The sequence below is a fragment of the Triturus cristatus genome, chromosome 11, assembly GCF_964204655.1.
Source record: "Triturus cristatus chromosome 11, aTriCri1.1, whole genome shotgun sequence".
In the NCBI taxonomy this organism is placed as follows: Eukaryota; Metazoa; Chordata; class Amphibia; order Caudata; family Salamandridae; genus Triturus; species Triturus cristatus.
This window is the reverse complement of record NC_140594.1, coordinates 660,087,453-660,107,269: the sequence shown is the minus strand read 5'-3', so window position 1 is coordinate 660,107,269 and position 19,817 is coordinate 660,087,453.

Below are 19,817 nucleotides of genomic sequence, written 5' to 3'. Positions count from 1 at the left end.
TACGTGTACAACTGGTGCATACACGTACGTGTTCTAACTGTGTCTACACGGACTTGGACACGTCTGTGTACGCACCCAACTGGTGCGTACACGTACGTGTTCTAACTGTGCCTACACGGACTTGGACACGTCCGTGTACGCACCAGTTGTACACGTACGTGTACAACTGGTGCATACACGTACGTGTACTACCAGTGCCTACACGTACTTGGACACGTGTGTACACGTATGTGTCCAAGTACGTGTAGGCACTGGTAGTACACATACATGTATGCACCAGTTGTACATGTACGTGTACAACTGGTGCGTACATGGATGTGTACAACTGGTGCGTACACGTACGTGTACTAACAGTGCCTACACGTACCTGTACACATACGTGTAGGCACTGGTAGTACACGTACATGTACAACTGGTGCGTACACGTCTGTGTACGCACCAATTCTACAGGTACGTGTACTAACAGTGCCTACACGTACCTGTGCACGTACGTGTAGGCACTGGTAGTACACGTACATGTTCAACTGGTGCATACACATCCGTGTAAGCACCAGTTGTACACGTACGTGTACTACCAGTGCCTACACGTACATGTACTAACAGTGCCTACACGTACTTGTACACGTACGTGTATGCACCAGTTGTACACCTACGTGTACCACTGGTGCGCACACGTACGTGTACAACTGGTGCATACACGTACGTGTACTACCAGTTCCTACACGTACTTGGACACGTCCGTGTATGCACCAGTTGTACACGTACGTGTACAACTGGTGCATACATGTACGTGTACTAACAGTGCCTACACGTACCTGTACACATACGTGTAGGCACTGGTAGTACACGTACATGTACAACTGGTGCGAACACGTCCGTGTACGCACCAGTTCTACAGGTATGTGTACTAACAGTGCCTACACGTACCTGTGCACGTACATGTAGGCACTGGTAATACACGTACATGTTCAACTGGTACATACACATCTGTGTACGCACCAGTTGTACACGTACGTGTACTACCAGTGCCTACACGTACGTGTACTAACAGTGCCTACATGTACTTGTACACGTACGTGTACGCATCAGTTGTACGCGTACGTGTACCACTGGTGCGTACACGTCCGTGTACCACTGGTGCGTACACGTACGTGTACAACTGGTGCATACACGTACGTGTACTACCAGTGCCTACACGTACTTGGACACGTCCGTGTACGCACCAGTTGTACATGTACGTGTACAACTGGTGCATACACGTACGTGTACAAGTACGTGTAGGCACTGGTAGTACACGTACGTGTACAACTGGTGCGTACACGTACGTGTACTAACAGGGCCTACACGTACTTGGACATGTCCGTGTACGCACCAGTTGTACATGTACGTGTACAACTGGTGCATACACGTACGTGTTCTAACTGTGTCTACACGGACTTGGACACGTCTGTGTATGCACCCAACTGGTGCGTACACGTACGTGTTCTAACTGTGCCTACACGGACTTGGACACGTCCGTGTACGCACCAGTTGTACACGTACGTGTACAACTGGTGCGTACACGTACGTGTACTAACAGGGCCTACACGTACTTGGACATGTCCGTGTACGCACCAGTTGTACATGTACGTGTACAACTGGTGCATACACGTACGTGTTCTAACTGTGTCTACACGGACTTGGACACGTCTGTGTACGCACCCAACTGGTGCGTACACGTACGTGTTCTAACTGTGCCTACACGGACTTGGACACGTCCGTGTACGCACCAGTTGTACACGTACGTGTACAACTGGTGCATACACGTACGTGTACTACCAGTGCCTACACGTACTTGGACACGTGTGTACACGTATGTGTCCAAGTACGTGTAGGCACTGGTAGTACACATACATGTATGCACCAGTTGTACATGTACGTGTACAACTGGTGCGTACATGGATGTGTACAACTGGTGCGTACACGTACGTGTACTAACAGTGCCTACACGTACCTGTACACATACGTGTAGGCACTGGTAGTACACGTACATGTACAACTGGTGCGTACACGTCTGTGTACGCACCAATTCTACAGGTACGTGTACTAACAGTGCCTACACGTACCTGTGCACGTACGTGTAGGCACTGGTAGTACACGTACATGTTCAACTGGTGCATACACATCCGTGTAAGCACCAGTTGTACACGTACGTGTACTACCAGTGCCTACACGTACATGTACTAACAGTGCCTACACGTACTTGTACACGTACGTGTATGCACCAGTTGTACACCTACGTGTACCACTGGTGCGCACACGTACGTGTACAACTGGTGCATACACGTACGTGTACTACCAGTTCCTACACGTACTTGGACACGTCCGTGTATGCACCAGTTGTACACGTACGTGTACAACTGGTGCATACACGTACGTGTACAAGTACATTTAGTAGGCACTGGTAGTACACGTACGTGTACAACTGGTGCGTACACGGATGTGTACAACTGGTGCGTACACGGATGTGTACAACTGGTGCGTACACGTACGTGTACTAACCGTGCCTACACGGACTTGGACACGTCCGTGTACGCACCAGTTGTACACGTACGTGTACAACTGGTGCGTACATGTACGTGTACTACCAGTGCGTACACGTACGTGTACTACCAGTGCCTACACATACTTGGACACGTGTGTACACGTATGTGTCCAAGTACGTGTAGGCACTGGTAGTACACATACGTGTATGCACCAGTTGTACATGTACGTGTACAACTGGTGCGTACATGGATGTGTACAACTGGTGCATACACGTACGTGTACTAACAGTGCCTACACGTACCTGTACACATACGTGTAGGCACTGGTAGTACACGTACATGTACAACTGGTGCATACACGTCCGTGTACGCACCAGTTCTACAGGTACGTGTACTAACAGTGCCTACACGTACCTGTACACGTACATGTACACACTGTTAGTACACGTACGTGTACGCACCAGTTGTACAGGTGCATGTACTAACAGTGCCTACATGTACCTGTGCAACTGGTGCATACACGGACGTGTACAATTGGTGCATACACGTACATGTACAAGTACGTGTAGGCACTGGTAGTACACGTACGTGTACGTGTCAGTTGTACACGTACGTGTACAACTGGTGCGTACACGGACATGTACAACTGGTGCGTACACATACATGTACTAACAGTGCCTACATGTACCTGTACACATACGTGTAGGCACTGTTAGTACACGTACGTGTACGCACCAGTTGTACACGTCCGTGTACGCACCAGTTGTACACATACGTGTACAACTGGTGCGTACACGTACGTGTACACATTTCACACGCTTACAAAGGTGATACAGCCATACACATTCCAGGAATGGAGGGCTACGAGTCGCACATGGATGTCCATCAAGTACTTATCATTGCATACTTTCAGGTGCAGGCCCTAGGTGCGTTAGCCTGTGATATTGCACAGGTCCTTCCATCTCATTGCACTATTGATGTGTTCTGACCTGTGGACACATGTCATGTGTGATGGGGCACGATGTGGCACACATCACCTTGACACGTGCCACATGTGTGTCTGTAGTCCAACTGTGTCATGCATAGCAGCAGTGGGTGGCACAGTCATCAACACCCGCACCTGTCTCCTGATGCCAGGGACAGGGACACTTATGAACTGACCTGTCACGATCAGCGTGCCCCTTTGGGACTATGTCGGCTGCGTGCCATGTGTTCCCATGAGCCTCATGTCAGTGTCCCGTCAATGGCATCTGCTGTTGGTGCATCCAACAGGGGTCTGTGTGGAGATGGGCATGTAACACATCTACGCACACCATGCCACATGTGCATTCCCAGGGCTGTAGGGTCTGTGTGCATGGGACATCATATATTTTCAGTCATACATGTGTTTGTCGTTTCAATGGCTGTGTCTTTGTGTTGTCACGTGTACCCCTTCATCGCACTCTGTTTGACATGTACATTTGACATTCCATGTGACCTGTGCGTGTGCCTTGCAATCAGCTGTCTGGATGAGATGACATCCTTCAAATGCAGCAATGTGGTTGTGTGTCACTCCGATCATATCTGTGGCTCTTCACTCAGACTGGCCCCCAAATCTTTTCAGGGCATGTCATGTTGATTTGACAATCAACAGGTGTATCATGCATTTTGTAGGATTGCCAGCAAGCTGCCATCTGTGTCCTGGATGTATTGCACACACCAGACTCCATAGTTACCTGATGTGTATTAGCAGTGAAGCATGTGCTATGTTCATTGACATTGATGTTTGCCGACTCTCAATCTTCATTCCTCTAAACTATGTTTTGCAGGGCACCACCTGTCCCAAGACTAATGCCAGACTTGGGTGCCATGATGGAATGTTCCTGCATCCGCCGTTACAGATTCACTCAACAGTTGATTGAGGACCTGACAAACAGGCTGGCACCACACCTCCAACCGCAACACAGGTATCCTACTGCGCTGACCCCCAAGATGAAGGTGATGGCAGCCGTACATTTTTTTGCAACAGGTGTGTTTCAATTCACCATAGCTGATGTGGGTGGGATGTCCCAGACTATGTTCAGCCGTGTCCTGCGTGATGTTTTAGCAGCCATGTTGGAGCACCTTGATGAATTCATCAAATTTCCAAGTCCAGAGGGGTTGAGGGATGTCAAGGGGGATTTCTATGCCCTGGGTGGGATGCCCCATGTAATTGGGTCTATTGATGGTACACATGTGGCTTTTGTACCACCAGAGGCACAGGAACAAGCCTATCGCAACCGCAAACATTACCACTCGATAAATGCCCTTGGGTGTGTCTTGCTAACATACTGATTTCCCATGTCTGTGCACGTTTTCCAGGATCAGCACACGATGCCTACATCATGAGGCTTAGCAGGGTGCCACAAATGATGCTGCGGCTACACAACGAACGAGCAAGTCTTGTTGGTGGGTATATTCTTTTTGTCCTTTGTGTTACGGTATCTTTGTCTCTTACGGCATCTTGTGACCCACTGATTTACATGATGTTTCCATGTAGGGGACTCTGGCTATCCCAACATGCCATGGCTGCTGACACCTCTCCGCAACCCAAGAACAGCTGCAGATCACCGGTACAACGATGCACACGGCCAGACCAGGCGAGTGATTGAGAGGACGTTTGGACTCCTGAAGAGCCGATTCCGGTGCCTGGACAAGACAGGCGGGTCCCTCCAGTGGCGTCACTAGGGTTGGTGTCACCCGGTGCGGGTAACTCATAGTGTCACCCCCTCACGACTTACCACATGGACCTCCTCCGCTCCGAGTCCGCCAGTGGACACAGTTGGCAAATAACGGGACCATAGAGAATCCTTAGTAACGTTTGTAAATGTAGGTCAGGGCAATCACTACTGCTATGATTTAAAGCGCCAAGAAACTATACCGTTCACGTTTTATTTTATAGGAAGAAGGGAACTCTTCAGCCAGGAGTGCTGCAAGAATGCAACTGATGTGGGTGGGGCGGGCTGTTACAAAGCCAGGGAGGGATGGTGGATGCTTCAGGTGGAAGCAAAGGGTGGTCTGAGTTACTGGGTATCAGAGCACGGGTGGTCGCAATGCAAGTTGTTTGTGATGCATGATGTAACGGCGCTACAGCACTCCTTCCTCCATTATCAAGTCCAGAGAAGTTGGTTATAGATCAGGGAGGGGGCCGAAATGACAGGAGATGGGGCGGCTCTCTTTGTAACATGAAAGAAGCTCAGATTTGAACACTAAAAATTGATTTAAAAGTCATAAAAACGCAGTTTGAACATATTGAGAAATCGCATGTAAAGTGAAAGAACGGGTAAAATTGCAAGCTTGAATGCAGCTATTCCCCCTGCTCTGCGGGCCCTGTCTTTGTGCAGCAACAGGATGATATAGCAGCTTCCAACAAAAATCTAATTGTCTTTCGGAACTTTTGCAGTCATTGTTATTTAGCAATTAAAGTGCGCTTCTTTGTTGCGACATGAAAAATGAAAGCAGGGGAAGCCCTGTCAATCAGGCCCGGCTCCAGGAATTTTTTGTTGGGTGGGCCAAGGGTGCATTTGGGTGGGCCACTGCGGACCCAATTTGTCTTCTTCTAGCCTACAAGCCCTAGATTAGATTAGATTATATCTACTTGCAAACAGTCACCAGTATACAACGGATCAATTCTGTGTGTATACAGAGCATGTGGAGAGTTATTTGAAAGTAAGAGCGATGTCTGGATGTAAGTGCAAACCCTTAAATTCCAACAGGCCAGGTTTTAACACAAGTACTTCCAGGCCCGATTATCCACTTTGACAATCCCACTCCTGTGTACCTTATCTCACAGCTGACCTTCGGGCCCCAGCCCCATATCAGCCCCATCCAGCTCTACTTTCATTATTCCCGTAAAAAACATTAGCAAAATCACCTTCAAACTTAAAACATTAAATATAGCAGTAAATATAATTAGCACGCACTTTAAAATATGTTCCACAGTTGCCCTAATGACCTGATTGCTAATTAAATAAAAACAGAAAGGCAATGACAGGGCCGGTTTTCTCGCTAGTATGTAATTCCGTCTACAGGGAATGTCACATGAGCCAATGAGGATTACAAGATGTAGGAATCACATGTCATCCATACTGGTGAGCAGTAAATTTAAAGAGGGTTTGGGCTGGGGAAGCACAAAACTCAGGATTTAACGCATACCGTAGTGGTTGGGGCTTGGCTTTACTAATAAAAATGTATATCGGCCCAAACTCTTTTTAGCAACAATAATGAAAGACTGGGGAATTTCTAACTTTATAGTAACACAAAAAAAGTAAAGTTCTAACTATACCATTCATGTTTGTCTGCAGCTCTTTGATGACAGTTCATAGCCACTGTCCTATGTTAGGATTGTAACTTTTGAACTGCAAGTAACACAAGAATCTCTGTGACAAAGGCAGTAACCCATTGAGCTATCCAAATAAAATACAGTTTATCTGCATTTCAAAACTACCAATAGGCAAAGGACTGCTCTCCAGCAGGATCATTAATCACCAGTTCTCTGGACATGTTTTATTGTTGCCTTGCATCCATGGCCATGATAATGTGCCTTGCTGGGCCTGTGCAGATTTTTAAAATAAAAACAAACAGTAACACATTATCTGACCTACTCCAGTACTCCTTGTGTCCTAGCCTGATCTGATAAGCAGCTGCAGGAGTCAGGAAAGGTGAATCAGAAAAACAAATTTCTTTTCTCAAATGCTGAACAGAAATGGATGGAAATATCCACGCAGCAGCACAGGACGGAAGGCAAAAGTTACTCGGTGTCAAATAGGCAATAGTAATACCAATACGCAATAATAGGCCATAGTACTACACAGCCATAGCAAGAAGTTAGGGCGATGTACTCTTAATTCCCACCGCTCTGCTCTCAGTGTCACCTAAATTGCTCTCTGGTGCTCATGACAGAAACGTCTCGAACAATACTGCTAATTGGAAGACTGCTTCATGGGAGGGCGGGGGAGACGCAGGGGGTGTCAATGCCGTCGAGAGAATGTCGTCGAAAACAAAGGAACTTACAAAATATTAATATTTGTAAATGTTTCCAAGTTTGACATGTTACAGATAAGTACAAATGAAGGACTGTATATGGCTGGACTCTGGTGTGCGCTGCTCGCTGTTGTGCAGTCCGCGTGAGCTACGTCCATTTCAACGCCTTGTAGGGGGTAGTATTACCGTAGTAAGCGCTATATAAATACAATTACAGTCTTTTAAATGTCACATTTATTTAGCAGTTTAGCAGTACCGCTGGAGGAAAGTATTCCTGTGTGAAGGCATGTTTGCAGACTGAATTGTACAAAAAAGCAATGACTGTTTGCCATGAACACTGAGGGAATATGTCTCGACAAACACACTCACCTGCTGAGTTGGTGTTTGTGGCAGACAGGGGGGGGGGGGACTACCTCGGTCGGCGCCGGCGGCTAGCCTTAAACCAGGTTCCGCTCCGGCTCTGTCCTGTCCTTGGAAGAAGAAGTTTCAAAACATTTTAAAACAAAGTAGGGAGAACAGGGTTCTGTTGGTCATGCAACAGCATTGAATGCTTTGGCTTTTCATTAACATGTAAACTGCCACTAGGTGCATTTGCCTAAGAAAGAATCAACCCTGAGCTATAGCAGACCTTTTTATTTACAAATTTGACCATAAGCAGGTAATAATCAGTGTTAGGGTGTGTGTATCATAAACAAAAGGGCTCAGTTTAAGGTCCAAAAGCATAATTAAGGTATGCTCATTTGTATGTTTTCAGGTAACCCTCTTCCTTTTATGTATTGAAAAATCAAGGAAACAAGTTGCCTGGCAGAAGTGTTTTTATTAAATAATTAACTGTATAGGAAAGAGAATATATAGGCAATGTCAGATTAAGACATGCCCACAAACGCACGTACTCTTGCTCTGACAAATAAAAACGAACTCATACATTCAGAGACACACTCAACTCACAAAGGTACACCGACACACACACACACAAAGCTAAGTTACCACATACATACACAAGCAGTGGTTCCTGGTGATATTTGAAAGTGGGGGGCGTGTAAAAGTTAGGGATGAATTTTAAATTGCGAGCAACCACTACACTTTCGTTTATTTTCGCCTGGTCATAGTTTTCAAAATGGTGTACCGTCATGGTGATCTAAAGATACCCAGGCCAGTAACCCCGTCCGTGAGAGACCTGTTGGGCTAGGTCAGTCTGTTTTACTACAGGAAAAAGATTTAGTAAACAACATGGGGCTCGTCTTCTAGATAGTAGTGACGTGAAACCTAAAAGGTAGGGCCTGCGCTCGCGCATAGACCCTCAGACCGTGAGATGACGCAGCAGTTTCTCCTGACAGTTAATCTCTGCTCACAGGAGCCTTCACGCATGGCCAGTATTCTCAATAGAAAATTAATTATTAACTAGAGGAACATTACTCTAACAAATACACAACACACCTGCTATAATAAATCAGCACAAATATCCACAGACCTGCTTGACCAAAGCACTTCCCTTGCAAACAAGGCACACATTGCAAACCCCGGTGATAACAGTGGCGTAGGAAGAGAGGGGGCAAAAAACGAGTTTTGGAGGCGGGAACACTCTCCCCCCTTACCTGCGGCCGTCACAGGGCGGCAGTGCAGGGATTGCCAGCACCCCCAGGGATGACCAGTTAGAATACAATTAAATTATAGTGGCGAAACCCGACGTGAGAGACCTCCTCACCTCTCGAGTCCTCGGCGCCCCTCGTGATGCCAAGTCACGCGCACTTGGGGCCCAATGCGCATGCGGCATGCGGGATTCGGATTCCCGTATTATTCCTTCCAAAGCATTAAAACAACATCGCCGACTGCAGACGCGGCGGAGGAGGAGACAGTGCGCGCTGCGCACAGAGGCACCTCCTCCTGCTCAATAAAAGTTAGGTTGTTCCGCAGTCTGCACCACACCGCATCGACCGGACCGGCCCTTTGGTGTCACCCCCCCGTGAGGGTGTCACCCGGTGTGGTCCGCACCCCCCGCACCCCCATAGTGACGCCACTGGGTCCCTCCCTTATGCCCCGGAGAAGGTCTGCAAAATCTTCATTGTGTGCTGCATGCTGCACAACATGGCAGTTTAGAAGGCAGTGCCACTCATCCTGGATCCAGATGAGCAGGAGCATCCACCCGTGGAGGATCAAGGGCTTGGTCACGAGGCTAGTGATGATGAGGAGGAGGGGGATGATATCCGGAGTCAGCTCATATGCAACTTCTTCTGATAATGGTGAGTCACTGGCTATGAGTGTGCAAGCTTGTAGCGTTGAGTGGCATGTGTTGCAATGTGTGTGTCCAGCTGACTGAATGCACAGTGACTTGGATGTGTGTTCTGATGTGTCACTCGAGTGATGATGTCCTGCAACACAGTGTTGCAGAGAGACTTGATTGGCAATTTACATGTGTCCAACATTGTTGCTGTTTTGTACACTTCCATGTGTGCGTTGAGAATCTTTTTTTGGTGACTTCTCGTGTGTCTGTCATTCCCAGGTATTTGGCACCTGTTGTCTGGTTGTGTCATCGTTATCCTCCTGCTATTCCTCGTGTGGATTGCAACATGTGCTGAATCAGCGTTCCATGCACGGACATGTGGAAATGTCAGTTTGGGTGAGTATTGCAGCAAGGCTTTTTTGTGGTGATACAGGTTGTGAATGTGTGGTGACTGCTTCTGTGTGCATGTTGTGGTACCATGCATACATGTCCTCTCACCATGGAGCATATGACATGTAGCATCACTCCCATGACATGATAGTCAGCCTTCTTGACAGTCATCTGTAGTGGAATATGGCGTCTGATGAAGGCTTCAATGTGTGTGTACCTTGGCTCTGAAACATTGCAGAGGCTACGGGTGGACATAGTGGGGGACATCACAACAACATGCTCTATGGGGAATTGCAGCCTCTCAGTGTGCAGCAGGATGTGTTCTGCTCATCCCCTTACCTTGTGTGCCAGTTCATTGGGATTGACATCATCCGTGTTGTGAAGGGGGTGTCCAGCGTATGTCCCACATGTTCTGTCAACTGACCTGTGAGTCTGTTAGTATGGAGGCATATCCCTTTGTGTGTGTATGTGGAATAAAGGTGTTCAGCACAATCCAAAGTGCCTCATCTCTGTCACAGCAGATCTCTTACCAGTTTGCATGCGTCATCTATGGCAGACTTGACAAAGATTGGGCATATGAGTGTATGTGTACTTTGGCAACATGCATGCAGTGCTTCATGGCTAATGATCTCTATTGTGCATGACGTGCCTGGTTGTGTATGTATTTGTGCAGGTTGCTGCCCACAACGGGACGTGAATGCCTGCTGAAGGTGTGTCTCCTTTGCGCATCTCCACATTTTGTTGCCTGACACAGTGGCTGTCATTTATGGTGATTGATCATACACTGTCAAGAATGCCTGGGAAACTAGACATCAAACTATAACACACGGAGGCAGTCCTTCAGACATCAAACTATAACTCGACGGCAGGCGGTGTGTCGAGTAGGTACACAGGCGGTGGCTGATCTTTGACAAATGTTTGACTATTATTATTATTAAGCATTTGTAGAGCGCAACAGCTACCTCCAACGGAGGTGTCCCGGCGCTAGCATCCAAGGAGGGGCGGGAGGAGGACGGGAGAGAGATCGAGGCGTTTAGAAGGAGGAGGATAGGTCAAACAGCCAAGTTTTGAGGGCCTTTCTAAATGGCAGTTCCGCTTTGATCTGACGCAGGGGGTTTGGCATCATATTCCACAGCGTAGCCGTTTTTACTGCAAAGGCTCTCCCTCCTAGCCTTGCTTTCCTATAGCGTGGAATGGCTAGGAGGTTCAAGTTGCTAGATCGTAGAGTTCTGGCATTCTGATATTTTTGGAGCCTCTGTCTCAGATAGCGGGGGCCAACCTCTCTGAGCGCTTTGTGGGCTAGGACCAGAGCCTTAAACATCACTCTTTTTTTTACTGGCAGCCAGTGTAAGCTTTGCAGATGGGGAGTAATGTGATACCTTAGTGGCACATTTCTAATCAATCTAGCAGCAGCATTTTGAATTCTTTGAAGTCTCTTCAAGAGATAGTCAGGGAGACCAATGAAAAGGCTGTTGGCATAGTCTAACTGGGAGGTGATAAGCGCATGAACCACCATCTTTCTGCATTCCATAGGAAGGAAATGAAGACACCTGCGTAGAGCCTTCATTTTCCAGAAACATTGTGAGGATATATAGGCTATTTGGGCCTTGCCTGTTAGTTGGGTATCCATTCTAAAACCCAGGTTCCTTGCTGAGTTGACCGGAATTGGTGGGGGGTTAAGTTCTGATGGCCACCAGAGCTCGGATTGAGGGGGGATCGGCTGATTAAAAAACAATATCTCGGTCTTGTCAGTATTTAATTTCAGGCAGTTATCAGTCATCCAAGAGGAAATATCAAGGAGACACTGCCTGAACTTAGTGAAAGCATTCTCATTTTGCTCTTTGAAGGAGAAGATAAGTTGGGTATCGTCAGCGTATGAAACAACACGTACACCCAAACCTTCAGCAATGGATGCCAGGGGGGCCAGATATACGTTGAACAGGGATGGACTCAGGGCGGATCCCTGAGGGACCCCCTGCAATAGTGTCCTAGAGCTCGAAACGTGCGGGTGAAGGAAAACTTGTTGAGATCTATCTCCCAAAAACGACTTGAACCAATGTAAGACGGTCCCTGTAACACCTAGTGAGTGGAGCCTATTGAGCAGAATCTTATGGGAGACCGTGTCGAAGGCTGCCGACAGATCACGCAGTACCAGCATGGCACAGCTTCCAGTATCCATTGTCTCCCGAATTGATTCTGTCACCTCCAGCAGTGCCGTCTCAGTGCTATAGCCCGCCCTAAAACCTGATTGTGAGTCATGTAGGCAGCTATTGGATTCGAGAAAGTCTGACAGCTGCCTTTGGACCTCCTTTTCCAGAATCTTTGCGGGGGCGGGGAGCAGGGAGATAGGCCTAAAATTCTTCAATTCCGTAGGATCAGAGTCTTCTTTTTTTAGAATAGGACGGACAAAGGCTTTCTTCCATTCTGTAGGGAAAATTCCTGTGTCGAGTGAGGTGTTCCAGACATTGTTCAATGTGTTGTTCACTGCGGGGGCTAGGAGTTTGAGAATTCTAGCCGGGCAGGGATCAGAAGGGCAGCCAGACTTGACTTTCATAAGATCCCTCAGGGAAGCGTCCTTTTCATACCGATGGAAATCTGACTACAGGGCGCTACCGTGACACACGAGACCTGCATGATGCTAATAAGCATCTACCAGTAGAAAATCTACTGGATTTAGAAGTCAAGTGTCCAGGTGAGTGCAAAAGGCCTCATGATTGGTATGCATGGAGTAAATGCGTAAATACAAGGCAGGGACCTTAAAATAAGGAACAGAAAAACAAAGCCCTGACGAAGGCCCCAGACCCGAAAGGGCTAGCAACGTGGGCCGAAACATGTTGGCACTATAATGAGGGTACATTTGAAATAATTACTTTAAAAAAAAACCCCAGTACACGATTTTAATGATACCACAAGTACCCCAATAATAAAATAGTTGTATGAGGTATACTTGTAGGCATTTTTAATATATCACAACATCTGGTTCCCTGCTTAACCAGCTATTATCTTATATAAGAACTCCCAAAAACACCTTTGGTTGAGTCCCCCCAGATAGTACCACCTTATCTGGGTGTGGAGAAAACGCCTATGATGAAGCATGTCACTATTAGTGAGTGAGGCGTCTTCTTCAATATCTTTGATATTCCACCCGATCAAGTAAATACAAGAATAGACAAGATACCTAGAGGCCGTGTGATATCTGGTTTCCTGGTAAAACTGTATACCCAGAAGGGAGAACAGTTAACAACAGTTGCCTATAGTGATAACAAAGTTCTTGGGAGAGCGCAACTGGTCTGCCTTTTCTCTCAATCTCTTTTTGTGAAAAAAAGTCCTTCAGACACATCACAATATATTTCCTGACAGAAGTAAAGAGGTGCCTTCAACATTTTTTCGGACAGTGCTCTCCCTGAACTGTCAAGAAAAAACATCAAGGCACCTTTTAAAGTCCAGAAAAAGGGAAACATAAAAGACCTATGTGAGTAGTATGATGATCTGGAAGACAGGTCAAGAAATGACAACTTTAGACGATTGTATATTTATATATATTTTTTTTAAAGAGTTTTATATAGCGCGAACTTGACCCGAATCGGGTATCAGAGCGCTTTACATAGCACCAGTTGCATTACATGAGGAAACATTCATTTTTGTTAGGTACGGGGAGATTAGGTGAATTGCCCAGAATTACAGGATGTTCAGCGTCATTGCCGAGACTCGAACCCAGGTTCCCATATTCGAGGTCGACCACCGTAGCCGTTAGGGGTATCTGGGTATGACTGTACACTGTTTAATGGAATTTGAAAATGATACCACAGCAGAGATTAGTATAAACAGAGTGCACAGACTAGGGGTACAAAAGATAGAGAATAACATAAAGAAGCAGAGACACTATAGTGAAGCTGTTTGCTTTCGGGTAAAAGAGATAATCCCGAGAGCATTACCAATAAAAGCTCCCCTCGAAAGATTCAAGTTATTCACAACCTCTCAAAAAAAAGTTTAAAAATAGGGTATTAGGCTAATGCAACTACTGGCACCACTGCTATCAACAGACACAGTAGCCAGGACATTTCCATTAAAGTACAGGTCCTGTGCTTCTAACAGATGCTTACACCAGGTGGCCACTATGGCACAGAAGCTGTGTCAGGTGGAATAACTCAAAGTGCACTTGTCAGGATCTTCAGAAAATTCCTAGATGTCACGTTATCTCGGATACATGCCCACATTGCCTTCCCTAACACACATGGGGAGGTGCATGACACCGATCTCTGATTTTGCCGCATTGCAAAATTTCCAAAAGTGGTTGGCTATGTGGAGGGGACACACAAATCCATATGTCCCTCATCATGGATAGAATACTGGTTTAAAAAGAGGAATAATCGGCATTGTCTCTACATACATACAGGTGGTATGTAACACTGATTACCTTGTAAAATACCTTGCTGCCTGCTACTCTTGTAGTGCCCATGATTCATTTATAATCTGGCAGATGAATCATGACCGGTGACAAACCCGTACAGTTTAGATGGATTGTGTAGTTTTTAGTATTACAGTGTGATTGAAAGCATTACTCTTTTCCAGAAAGACAAGCACTGGTGAGTTCATAGCTGGTGGCCACACACTTCCTCGTTGAAAAGCCTGTGACTGCTCACACTTACTACATGAGAGTCAAGGGCAGAAGTGGTTGTACTTGGACCAGTAAGCAGAGCCTTTTTATGACGAGCCTCAGGCTGCTTGACCCTTGCTTTTACATTTTATTAATATTGAAAAATAGTTTTACATGCACCATTAGTATAGTAGGAAAAATGGGCAGAAAATAGGTAAGGCAGAGCCTATGCTCAACCGAAAAAGCTACCACAAGCACACAGACTCATGAATCAAGTCTGGTAGTGGGTCTAAGAGGACTATGGTCAAATGCACTACAAGACTTAGCCAATGATTTCGGCCACTTTATCAGGAAAACAAGCTCATGAATGAGATGGAATGCTTTCTGGAACTTTTCAATGCAATTACAGATTAGAGAAGAAGTGATTGAGTCCTCTTTCTGAACAGCAGGGATTGGGCCTTTAGCCAAGAAACGTTCTCATATCAAAATCTTTGGAGTCCTCTTAAGGTACACTTCTTTACCCTACTATGGAAATGTCTAAACTTCTTCAATTAAAGATTGGTCCAAAGGCTCTGGATGTAATCCTTTAAATCAAGATCATGCATGTCAGATTACATGTTTGTCAAATCTTTGATGGCCGCTATGTCAAAGGGCACCTCTGACGGTCCTTTGGAAATCTTTTGGAGCAAATAGGTGACAACTGCCTTTCTGTACCAGGGCAGACTGGTTGGTGGCATCATTTTAAATTTGGACCGGGACTGAGCGAAGTTTGACCTTGCAGAGACACTTACACTTCCCTTCTTTCAACTAAATGGGTTCAAGGCCAAAGCCAAAGATGGGGATGAGGCTATAGCATGAGAACTAATATCACAAACAGCTCAACAAGCGAAGAGAGAACATTTTGTTAGGAGCTTGAGGAGAACAGTTGACCGTCTAGGGAACTATTTATGGTTTGAATCTCATTATTCATTTAAGCCAATATGTGCAACATAATTGCAAACCCATGTACAACACGTCATACCAATCTACAGATCTTGGCTTGGATGAATAACAACAAAAACAAGCCCCACCCAGTCCCCTCCTCCCTCCCAGCCCAAAACACTCAGCTTGATTCCCTAAAAGTGTACTAATCACTGCATCAATTTATTTCTTGTGTCCATCTCTGAACCGGTGGCAGAGGTTAATTTCGACAGCCGCAGGATGTTGAGGTATTTAGGGCATGTCAGCTCAGGGAAGTCCTGCGATAGGAGAGACAATTACGGCTGCCAAAGGTCTCCAAAAGATGCCCTTCGATTGGAAACAGAAAGTGGAATCTTTACCATACCAAGGATATACCACAAGCGATGGAGCCATCCCAGGTGAGTAGGTATATGTGTTGTCCCCCAGTGTGGGAGTATATTCTGCATCGCTGCACCTAGAGCTAAAATTATCTGCTGCCCTCGTCTGGATTTCAGGGGGTAAGTGGAGAGTTGGGTAGGCCTAACAGTATATAGACAGGGAATCAGGGAAGTTGGGTGTCAAGGTATCGGTCAATGTCATTGAGTATTTGTGTTCAATATGCTTGAATCCGTGGACACTCCCATAAAAGTTGCACCAGGGTCCCCAGTGCTCCATACCCCTCCAACAGTCCACGATTTTGGTTGAGTCAAACCTGTGCAACCACTCCGGAGTCAAATACCAACATGTAACTACTTTGGTAAATGTTTCAGTAAGGGCTGTGTTGCAGGTGATTTGACGTGCCTTTTAATATATATCCTCCCAGTCCTTGGCGGGCAGATGTCTCTCAAGCTCTCTCTCCCAACGGGATTGATTACGTCTATAAATGTGTCTTGTGGCCTGGATTAGGAGGGAATGTTGCTCAGAGTTCAGCCATTTATCAGCAGTTTTAGTGGCCAGCCACTTCTCATAAGTAGTGAAGTGTCTTTGGGTGGCAGTCGTGTTATCAGGATGGAGAAGCCAATGACGGAGCGGCAGGTAATGCAAGCGTTAGATCTCCGGGAGTGCGAAGTCTGATCGTAGTTGTGTGAAGGAGATCACCCCCTCTTCATCTATCATGTGTCCTGCTGAGCGCCATTTGGTCTTGAGCCACTTGCAAAGGCCACAGGACTATTTCCAGGTGTAAAATTGGGATTGTCAAGTAGAGGGGTCAGCGGGAAGGAAAACAACAATAGTCCGCATCTAACACTATTCTGATCCCAGGCATCCATAGTCACCTTGGTGATGGGTGAGATGTATAAACTCGGAGGGGGGAACAACCTTTACAACGCAACTTTTACAACGCACTACACTTACAACGCATTTTTTACAACGCAACATCCACTACAACGCATTCCATTACATCGCATGACACTACAACGCATTTTTAAAAACTACCTTTACAACGCATTCCATTACATCGCATACTACCTTTACAACGCATACCATTACAACGCATAATATTACACTACACTATCCAACACTTACCCTACTGTTGCACCCCCTGGAGTTAGAATAGTAATTTTTACCCCTATACTATCCAACACTTACCCTACTGTTGCACCCCCTGGAGTTAGAATAGTAATTTTTACCCCTATACTATCCAACACTTACCCTACTGTTGCACCCCCTGGAGTTAGAATAGTAATTTTTACCCCTATACTATCCAACACTTACCCTACTGTTGCACCCCCTGGAGTTAGAATAGTAATTTTTACCCCTATACTATCCAACACTTACCCTACTGTTGCACCCCCTGGAGTTAGAATAGTAATTTTTACCCCTATACTATCCAACACTTACCCTACTGTTGCACCCCCTGGAGTTAGAATAGTAATTTTTACCCCTATACTATCCAACACTTACCCGACTGTTGCACCCCCTGGAGTTAGAATAGTAATTTTTAACCCTATACTATCTAATACTTACCTTAAATGCAATTTAATATTATGCGTTGTAATGGTATGCGTTGTAAAGGTAGTATGCGATGTAATGGAATGCGTTGTAAAGGTAGTTTTTAAAAATGCGTTGTAGTGTCATGCGATGTAATGGAATGCGTTGTAGTGGATGTTGCGTTGTAAAAAATGCGTTGTAAGTGCATGCGTTGTAAAAGTGTGCGTTGTAACGACATACATCCACTCGGAGGTCTATGTGATCTCTTCAGAAATGGGATCTTCCATCATGAGGTGCCAGCCACCGCCTGATCATCAAGGAGCCAATGTCGCTCAGATTCGTGTTTGTTCCATTAGACCAAATACAGTAATTGGGCCGCTTGGAAATATAATTCAGAATGCCAAGGCCACCTGCATTCAGAGGAAGATAGCTAATTTCTCTCCACATTCAAGGCCTCTTCCCAGCCCATGCAAATCGGTGGATCGACTTGCAGCCTGGTTATCATCCCTTTAGGAATAGGCAAGGGAAGCGTTTGAAACAAGTAGAGAATCTTAGGCAAGCTAGTCATCTTAATGGCGGCAACTCTTCAGAGCCAAGAGATTGGGTAGTGCTTCCACCGAGCGAGTACAGTTTTGATGATGTATGTATTTAGGGACTGGTAAATAATTACGGAGGTCATCTGTAGCAAGGAAGCCAGTCGGATTCCCAAATAAGGGGCTGCCGTGTTTGTCCATTGTATAGGGTATCATGCTGCAAGTTGGGCTTCCAGGTCAGGGGATGGACACAGGTTCAGTCTGGGATTTAGCAACATTGACCTGGAAGCCCGAGGCAAGGCCAAATACCTCTAGCTCAGACAGAAAAGCTGCCAGAGCTGTGGTCGGTTTGTCCAGGGTCACCAGCACATCATCAGCGTAAAGGCTGATCGTATATATTGTTCCCCTCTGAATGAGGTACCGGTAATCCCAGGGTCATCTCGGACTCTCTGAGCCAAGGGCTCCATATAAAGGGCAAACAGCAGGGGTGACAACAGGCACCCCTGCTAATGGGGGAAGGGAGCAGATACATATCCATTCACCCTGACCGATGCTGAGGGAAAGTGGTAGCAATTGAACACCCAAGTTTGAAATCTATCTGCTATCTCAAACTGGGCCAGGACTTCCTCTAAAAAAGGCCAGTGAACCCTGTCAAAGGCTTTCTCGGCATCAATTACTAAAAGCATAAACTCACCCGACGTGCGATAGGCCTTTTCAACCATGTGCAAGACGTGCTTTCTATTGTCGCTGGTCTGGTATGCGGGCTCAGCCTAGCTGCTAAGATGCTGGTAAACAGCTTGAAGTCCAAATTTAGAAGAGATATCGGGTGATATGAGCTGCACTCATGGGCGGCTGGTGACATTTGAAAGTGGTGAGCGTAAAAGTTTGAGTTCCTATGGCGAGCGAGCGTCAAAGACCCTCTCAGGCGCGCCTCTGCCCCCTGCACGGACCAGCCTGGGCCCGCTTCACCCTCGTCCAAGGTGGGTGTGCACTGAAGCATTGCCCTCCGAGGTGGTTGTGAGGTGGGGGCTTCAATATTGTCATTTAGCGCCATTAACCCCCACCTCCCCGAGTGGTATCCTCACAAGAGCCCCTTCTACGCTGAGCTATATTGTCTATGTATACAGAAAAGAGAGCAAATAAATGCCTTCTAGAAACTAAAGTTTTTCACCAGGACATAAAATAAAACAAAACAAGCATTGGCATAGCCAATAGGTCTCGCCTTTGGGACCTTGTAAGTGTTTAGCCATACAACAGCTGCATAACTAAACACTTATAAAGGTCCCAAAAGCGAGACCTATTGGCTATGCCAATGCTTGTTTTAACTGCTGCAATCTATTGAAGCTTCACGGAGAACATCAAGTGATCGCGATCAAACATCAAAGCAGCCGTGCGGCCGCGAAAGTGAAAGTAATCGCGGTAAAGCGCGACGCCCGCGCACATGCACTGTAGCTCTAGGCTGGCCTGGTAGCACTTTTTGGAGCCCTCACAAAATGTCTTGCCAGACCAGCGCATGCGCTGGGTCAGGCGAGACCTAAAAATGGCCAAACTGTCTATGCAATACGTTTCTGCTTACATCGTTTCCACAATAAAAGGAGCAAACGATTTTCCGAGAATAGGGCATGATCCGTTTGTTCAGTTTTTTTTTTTATTGGGTACACAGTAAAATAATAATAAACTGG